This window comes from Pteropus alecto, unplaced genomic scaffold (genome assembly GCF_000325575.1).
Source record: "Pteropus alecto unplaced genomic scaffold, ASM32557v1 scaffold156, whole genome shotgun sequence".
Classification (NCBI taxonomy): Eukaryota; Metazoa; Chordata; class Mammalia; order Chiroptera; family Pteropodidae; genus Pteropus; species Pteropus alecto.
The window spans coordinates 2,823-11,629 of NW_006437746.1; the positions used below are offsets into that span (position 1 = coordinate 2,823).

Below are 8,807 nucleotides of genomic sequence, written 5' to 3' on the forward strand. Positions count from 1 at the left end.
GCTTATTGCAGTCAGAGGAAATTCAGCAGCTACTCTGTCCTTCGTGTGCTCTGAGCCTTGCTGTTTGTTAGCTCCATTGTGAGATGTGAAGGTAGCCTCTGAGCCATTGCTTCCACTGTCTTCTGTAAGAACCTTTTTGCCCAGCAAAGGAAAAAAACCAGGTGAAAAAGACTGCAGCGGACATTAAGATGCACCCCACCCCACACCCCACACACCTGCTTCCCTTCTGACTAAAGGACTTATTCCTCCAGCTTCTGGGAGTGCTGCTGGCAGATGGCTCCTGGCTGTCAGCTCTCTCTGGAATTGTTTTGGCTGAAGAGAGCCCCTTCTTGGGACAGCCTGCATGCAATGACTGGTCAGCGCCAAGTTCTAAAGTCTCAGCTTCTTCAACCCAAATTAAGACATCTCAGAAGGGTCGCTTCATCTTCAGAACTCCCTGCGGGGTGAGCCGAGGCTTTCACTGAGACCGCACCGTAGCTCAACTTCCCCCAATTCCCCAGTGCTTGCCTCCCCCTCCTCCCTTCCCTAGATGTTGATCCCCTTAATACACTCCCTGCACTCTAATCATCATCTCCGAGTTTGCTTCCTGGGGCACCCAGTTTGCAACGGTTGATGCCAGGAGTGGTCCGAGAAAGCAGATGCTGAGCTAGGGTTTCAGTGCCTTTAGAAACTTGTTTTCTTGGCATAGTACTAAACCCACACCAGTGTCCTAAAATAATTTCTTCACCAGAGTCCTCATTTTCTACAAAATCGTAATTGCGTCTGTTATCTTTTGGGTTCCAAGCCCAAATCCTTCATCAAATGTAAGTTGTACCCACAGTTTCTCTTCTATTGCCCCAATCTTCAAACCAAACACCCTGCTTCTTGGGTAAGCATGAGAACACTTGTAGTCGAGCTTGCTTCTCTCATGCTGTCATCTTGCGTTCTGGGTTGAGGGACAGAGGTCAGAATTCTGGGTTGGGCCCATCCCCTGTGGGATGAACTAATTTCAAAGCAAAGGGGATCGTCGGGAGCTGAGCAGACACTCAAGTTGTGCGTGCTGCAGCCTCTCCCCTTCAAAGAGGCTCCAGAGGTTGTGATAGAATCACAGCAGCCAAGATAGAAAGCTCTACAAACTAGAATATTAATAGTAAGACCGAAATCGATATCGACCAGGGCACCACGGTACTGCTGTCCCAGCTGTCTATGGCCAGCAAAGTTATCGAACAGCTTGAACATCATCTCTGAGAAAAGCTGGCCCCCACATGATGGCTGGTGATGGATGGTAAGGAATTTCTCTAACCTGAGGAGACAGAAGGAAGGGACGGTCTAGCTCAGGGCTCGCAAATTTAATGTGCACACACATCATCTGTAGTTAAAATGCAGAGTCAACTTCACCAGGTCCAAGGTGGGGCCAGGGTTGTGCATTTCTAGCAAGCTCCTACATGATGTCAATGCTTTGGTCCAGGGACCCCATTTCCAGTAGCAAAGATCTAGAAGAGTGGTTCTCAACTGTAGCTGCACCTGAGACTCACATGGAGGAATCTGCAAAACACTCAGGGATTCTGATTTCATTGGTCTGGACCCTGACGCTGATATATATATTTTAACTCCTCCATAATTCTATAAACTGCTAAGATTGATTAATACTTATTTAGAATGCGTAAGCATTGTAGCTGTTATTTACTTCGTAACTGTTATGCATGGCAGACAAACGCGTTTGAGGAGCTAATGACTGCGTGGACAAAGGATGACGATCAATCGAATTCTCTCTGGGTGAGGCTAGAAACACCTAGGAAGGCCCACTCCACCTGCACCGCTCACCTCATGCCAGTGCACGAGAAGGCTGCTTGTAAAAACTCCCTTGCACTCTAACTACCATCCAGCTGCGGTTAGCACAACACCAGAAAGGCTAGGGCAGGCCCCATTGAAGGGATTGTGGTTTCTTTGAATCATCTGTGCAGAAGGAGGCAAAGAAAGGTCCCCATCGAATGTGAACGCAAGCAGACATCTCCGCATCTGTAATGGAAATTCTGCATAAACATATCAACTGAAATGTCCCTTGGCACTCAGACGAAGCTTTCCTCCCTCAAGTTTCACATTTTAAAAGTAGTTTTCTTTTTCATTCAGCACAAGGCAACGATGGTAATGCTTTGAGACCAGTCGCTCTGTAAGGTTCTTAAGTGTGTTTCATGTTATTTTCCTAGGGCTGCCATTACAGAGCACCAAAAACTGGGTGGCTTAAAACAACAAAAATCTATTCTTTCACAGTTCTGAAGACCCATGTCCAAAATCAGAATGTTAGCAGGGCTGTTCTATTTCTGAAGACCCAATGGAGAACCTGTTCCATGCCTGTCTCTCTCAGTTTCCGGTGTTGCGGGCAATCTTTGGTGTTCCTTGGCTTGTAGAAGCATCGCTCCAATCTTCTGCCTCTGTCATCGCATGGCTGTCCTCCCTATGTGTTTGTATGTCCATGTCCCCTCTCTTTTTCTTGTAGGGCAGCAGTCATATTTAATTAAAGGTCCACCCTACCAATGTGACCTCATCTTAGTTAATAGAATCTGTTACAATCTTATTTCTAAACAAGGTCATAGTCTGAGATTCCGCAAAGAACATGAATGTTGGGGGATACCACCTAATCCAGTATACTTTTTTTTTTTTTACCTAAAGACGGAAAGACTCTAAGGCCATCACAGATGCATATTAGAAATGCTTTGCCCAAACACCTTGCCAAATGACCCTTAAATATGAGTCTTCTACCTAACAGCCAGCCTATTCTATTTCCAGCAACTTCTCAGGCAGTGCTATGTGATAGAAAGAATGCAGAACACCGGGCCCGGGGGACCTGAGGTCTAATCTCCACTTAGCCGTGTGACTTTGGTTAAGTGGCTTAAACTCTCTAAGGTTGCCTAACGTGTAATGGGGGCCTTCGAGGAGACAATTAAACGTCTATCGGACACTTTCTTTTGTGTGATTCGCCATAGAAGAAGCTTTGTAGTTGTTGTTTGATGAACAGAAATATTATCTGCATGAAGCTGTAAGGATAAGTTAGTTAACATATAGCCTGATGATATTCATCATCATCGTTGGTGATGAATAAATATTAGTTCTTTTTCTATTACTCCTCACACCAGGTGCCGGCAATTTCGATACACTATCCAGCCCATGTCACTCCCCAGCCTCCGTAAGCAGAGGCACCCAGGTCACCTGCCCATGCATTTCTGATGGGCAGCATGGAGCTGAAGACTCGGGAGTCAGCTCTGTCAGGAACTCCCATTGCGACTCAGGCGGGTCGTTTAAACTCTTTCTATCTGGTGGTCCACTCTGCCGCCTACTCAAGAATGAGCAGCATCTGAGAGCAACATGCCAGCGTGGAAAGTGCAGACCTAGGGCCCAGGAGGCAAGAATGCTCTCAGATGCTGGTTCAGGTGGCTGTGAAGTGTCCGCGTCCTGAGTTCTCAATACCAAAGTGGTCCTGAGCTCGCCTGTCCTACCCCACCATTTTCCCCTTTGTGTACCTGCCCCGATCTTTACTGGCTGGCTGTGTTTGAAACTCCATGTGGAGCTGCCAGGGGTTAATAGACTTCTAGCCTTTTAAAGAAAATATGAAACAAGAATCCCTCCCTGAGTCTGGACAGTGTGCATGTCTGTGTTTCCTTGCTCTTTTGCAGGACTTCCTGTTTCTGCAAAGATTCTTCCCCCACCCCATCAACTTTAAAAGTCACTGGGCACTTGTGCAAGTCTATCAGCCACCACAGAGCACCCTTGCTTTGCCATCTCTCTTTCTTTTCCAGGGACCTCTCCACTGAATGCCATTTGAGTGACATTGCTGATGGGCTGAGCTGCTGTGTCTGCTGAGTGTGGCCATCTCTTCAGGCATCAAGCCATGAAGATACAGGGGGTCACACTCCCAGTTTTTTGGACAAGACATAAACACCCTATCTCCACAACAATAACAATCCATTACATTTTTAAGACACACCAAAGCTTTCCAAGCACTTTCACACGTATTATCTCATTAAGTCACAACCTCCCCATGGAAGCTTTATGTCCATTTTACAGATGAGGATCCTAACCCCTTGTTAACATGTGAGCTGCAGCCAGTGGCATCTGCATGCCCGGGAGCTGGTTAGAGATGCAGAATCTTGGGCTCAGACCTGCTGAATCCTGCTCTGCAGTTGAAGAAGATTCCCAGGTGATTTGTGTGCATTAAAGTGAGGAAACACTGGACTATGACTCAGGAAGATTCAGTGGCTTTCTCAGAGTTTCATGGCAACTTGGTGACGGAGTTGGGATGAGAACCCAGGCTCTGAGACTCCCAGAAAAATGCTTTTCTTACAATAATGCTTTAGTTTCTGCTCAAAGGCACATCCATCCCTCAAGGCCAGCTCACCCAGAAGGCCCGAGCAGAATCAGGCACCATTACTTTTGCTCCTGAAGCCCTAGATATGGTCTGTCAGGGGAGTGAATGCATCTGGCCTTGCAATACGGTAAAGAAAATGGAATCCCAAGCATCCTCTTAAGGTAGCTGTTGGATTTGTCTGGAAGAGCTATAGCACTTGAGGTGGACACATCTGAGTGATGGGGGAGCAAAGGAAATGAACTGCTGTGCAAAAGGAAGAATTGGTGTTGATCCTGAGAATGAGGAAGACCAAGGTGCAGAGAGAAATTCGGAGGAGAAAGGAAGAGGAGAGAGTATCAAAACCTCGTGGGAGGCGGTACAGCAGTTTCTGAATTCTTGGTGGGAGTGAATCGCTTTTTGTTTTGTTCTTTTTGGATGGTGGTGAATAGGCTGTGCTTTGCACAAAGCAGAGGCTTGGGGCGACACATTGAAGCCGAGAACAACCCACGCCAGAGGGGTGAGAGGCCTCAGTGGGCCGGGTTGTCTCTCATTCTTCTTGGGATCCCCAAGACCTAGTCCAGTGCTCCCCAAATGTTTCTTGTATGAATGAATGAGAGCTGAAGAAAGCCATACGTATTATCTAGTTCAATTCTGTTTATTTGTCCCGAGGGGCCCCTTTACATCTTATCACTCACCCCACAGCAGTAACCAGTCTTTTGATTCCTGATGCCATCAGTTTGTTTTACCTGTTTTTGGTCCCTTGTATAAGTGGAATCATATAGTATGCTGTTTTTGTGCCTGGCTTCATCTGTGCAATACTATGTTTGTGGGATTCAGCCATACTATTTTGTATAATTGTTAATTATTCATTCACATTGCTGTAGTGTATTCTGTTGTGTGAATATACCAGAATCTATGTATCTATTTTACTATTAATGGATATTTAAGTAGTTGCCAGTAGTCTACCATGAATATCATTGCTATTAATATTCTAATACGTATCTTTTGTGAAATGCATCTTTGAAAAATCTTCCATAACTGCACCCTCATGAGAGTTTGATGGGAAATGGGATATTTTCATGGTCTCAAAGATTCTCTCCACAAATGGTTTATCAATAACAAAAGGGGAAGCATCAGCTTTACTACTGGCAGACATTTTAATCAAATGAACAAGGTTAATATCACCAACATTGAGAGTAAATGACATCATGTGTCCCTTGAGAAGGACACATCATTTTTGTGGTATTTCTGCCAAAAAAGTTTAACCCAAGATCTAATCATAAGGAAATGTCAGTCAAATTCACACTGAGGGACATTCTAAAAAATAATTGGCCTGTATTCTAAAAAAAAAAAAAAAAAAAGTCACTGCCTTGAAAAACAATGAGAAGCAGAGTTACAGTTTCAGATAAAGGCAAGTAAAAGGTGAAAGTAATGAAATGGCTGCCATTGTATGTGGAAATGCTTACTTCCCTCCCCGGTGTTTCCATGAGGAGCTTCCAAACCCTTTTTCACTTAGTAACGGACACTTAAGGTGTGGCTTGATAGCTGTTTTTTAATCACTAAATAATATCCCATTGCATACATCACCACAGTTGGTTTATCCATCCATCTAGTGAAGGGCATCTTGATTGCTTCCATTTTTTTGGCAACTATAAAAAAGCTGGCGTAAATAGTCATGCTCAGGTTTTTGTGTGGATATGTTTTCAACTCATTTGGGTAAACACTTAGGAACATGATTACTGGGTTATATGATAAGCACATTTTCGCTTTATAAGAAATTGCCAAATTGCCTTCCAAATTGTCTATACCATTTTGCATTCCCACCAGCAACAAATGAGTTTGTCTTGCTCTACATCCTCTCCAGCATTTGGTGTTGTGAGTGTTTTGGATTTTAGCCATTCTAATCAAAGTATGGTGGTATCTCACTCTTTTATTGCTAGGACACGCAGTATCCCAGCTTTAGGTGTAAAGAATTAATTTTATTCAATATTCATATACATTACAAAATGATCACACAGTAAGTCTAGTCACCACCTTATCAGCATGCAAAGTTATTACAATATTATTGACTATATTACTATTATTGACTATGCTGGAAGTGATCCCCATGACTTATTTATCTTATAACTGGAAGTTTTTACCTCTTAATTCCCTTTACCTATTTCGCCAGCCCTCTAACCCCTCTCGCACTGGTAATCACCAGTTTGTTTCCTGTATCTATGAGTTAGTTTTAGTTTAGTTTAGTTTGTTCATTTGTTTTATTTTTCAGATTCCTCATATAAATGAAATCGCACAGTATCTGTCTTACTGTTTGATTTATTTCACTTAGCATAATACTCTCCAGGTCTATCTATGTTGTTGCAAATGTCTAGAATTCATTTCTTTGTGGCCAAATAATATTCCATCATATATAGGTACCGCATCTTCTTTATCTAATCCTCTGTTGATAGGCACTTAGGTTGCTTCCGTATCTTGGCTATTGTAAACAGTGCTGCAATGAACATAGGGGTGCATATATCTCTTCGAATTAGTGTTTTTGTTTTCTTTGATAAATACCGATGAGTGGAATTGCTGGCCTGTGTGGTAGTTCCATTTTTACTTTTTTGAGGAAACTCTATACTGTTTTTCATAGTGGCTACACCAATTTTCATTCCTACCAACAATGCACAAAGGTCCCCTTTTCTCCAACCCTCACCAACACTTGTTATTTTGAGTCTTTAATCGGGTTGTTTTTTTAATATTAAATTGTATAAGTTATTTTTGAATTTTAGATAATAACTCCTTATCAGATGCAGAATTTGCAAATATCTGCTCCCATTCAACGGGTTGCCTTTTCATTCTGTTGATGACTTCCTTCACTGTGCAAAAGATTTGAGTTTGATGGAATCCCACTTATTTATTTTTGCTTTTGTTGCCCTTGCCTGAGGAAACTGGTCTAAAAAAATATTGCTAACACTGATGCCTGAAAGTTTATTGCTTATGTTTGCTTCTAAGAGTTTTATGGTTTCCAGTCACTTTTGTTTTAATTTATAATTCTCTAATGACATAAAGCGTTGAGCACATTTTTTGTATGCAAATTTGCCATCTGTAGTTGTTCTTTGGTGAGATTATTCTCAAAACTTAAAGTAACAACAGAAAAAAATAGTAAGCCCAACTCTACTCTTCCACCCACCACAGATAGATATCTACAAAGGAGCTGTTACTAGGCACAAACACACCTGAGAGTGCAGACTCTGAGAAGAAGAAATTAGCAACTGAAACAAAGGCTCTAATTAAGGTATGTATTACTAAGCATCCTTGGGGAAGAACGACATAAGGAAGCAGGGACACTTTTTATGTCTTTGGGAAAGAGGCAAAGGGGAGGCCGATACTTCAAAGTTCTTGAACAAGAGGTGAATTTTTTTAAATCTTTGCATGTCCCCAAGAGTGCACAAACCCTATCTATGGCTTAGAGGCTGCCTGTGACTCTGGCTGAGGAAAGCAAGCCTTGCTGTTGTTGTCTGAAGGATGTTAGGAGGGAGCTAAACTTCTTATAAGAATGGGAGAAAAGATCCTTCATATCACCAGGGGTCACCAGGTGTCATGGGGGAACCTGTCTTCGTGTGGATACAATGCTTATATCAGATGGCAGAAGGACAAGTGGCTTTTGTACTCAAGGAAGAAAGTTGGCAATCAGAAGTTCATCCCTGACTCGATATTAACTTAAATGGTTTTACTCTATTTTCGCTAAACCCTGAAAAGCTTTATTAGCCCTGTTTCATAGACAAAGGACCCAAAGCTCAGTTTGAAAAACAAGCTCAAGTTTTCTTTGCTATAAAGTAATCTAGAACTTGGAAGCCTAGGGGCCTAGACTCCGCAAGACTGGAGCTTTTTACTCTATCCACAAATTAGAGAAATATGGAAAAGAAAAACTGTTTGGAGTAAACAGATGTGTTTTCGAGTCTTAGCTCTGTCATCTCACTCTCTGTGGATTGAAGCTCTCTGAAATTCAGACGTAATTGTTACTCCAGAAATGGAAGACATATTCATGCCAGCTTCCTAGAGATGCAATAGAAATAAATGTTGTCGCGCATCGAAGATTCCTGGCCCACCGTAATAGATGGTAGATAGTTACTACTTCTCATGAATTTTACTGAAAAAGATCAAGGTGGCATGTGGATTGGGTGTCATTAGGAAGGCTCTGGAAAAGAGAATGGATTGAGGACCAACTCATATTCTAGGATAGAAAGATGAACTAAAACTTGTTTTAAAAAAAAAAACTTTAAAAGACAAAAAGGAAAATGTGGCAGGGGGTGGAGTTTTGAGAGATGCCACAAAAAATTGTAAAAAGACCCATTTTTATACTTCAGAAACTAGTTTTTTTAAAAAACATCCACTTGGGAGTAAATACTTAAATGAAATTAATATTTTAAAAAATGGCTAACTTGTTTGGCATTTCAAATTATAGAAAGGTGGCATAGTAGATAGGGATTCTGAGTGTTCAACG

The 8,807-nt window shown here is 42.3% G+C and overlaps 1 protein-coding gene across 1 annotated transcript in view; it reads left to right on the forward strand.

Annotated features, from left to right (window-relative positions):
• Positions 1–7,547: 7,547 nt before the first annotated feature.
• Positions 7,548–8,807, forward strand: part of CCR8 (C-C motif chemokine receptor 8) — a 7,500-nt gene continuing 6,240 nt past the window's right edge. The window contains exon 1 of the mRNA XM_006914805.1: positions 7,548–7,598. The gene's annotated coding sequence lies outside the window, so the exon portion shown is untranslated. The remainder of the gene's footprint in view (positions 7,599–8,807) is intronic.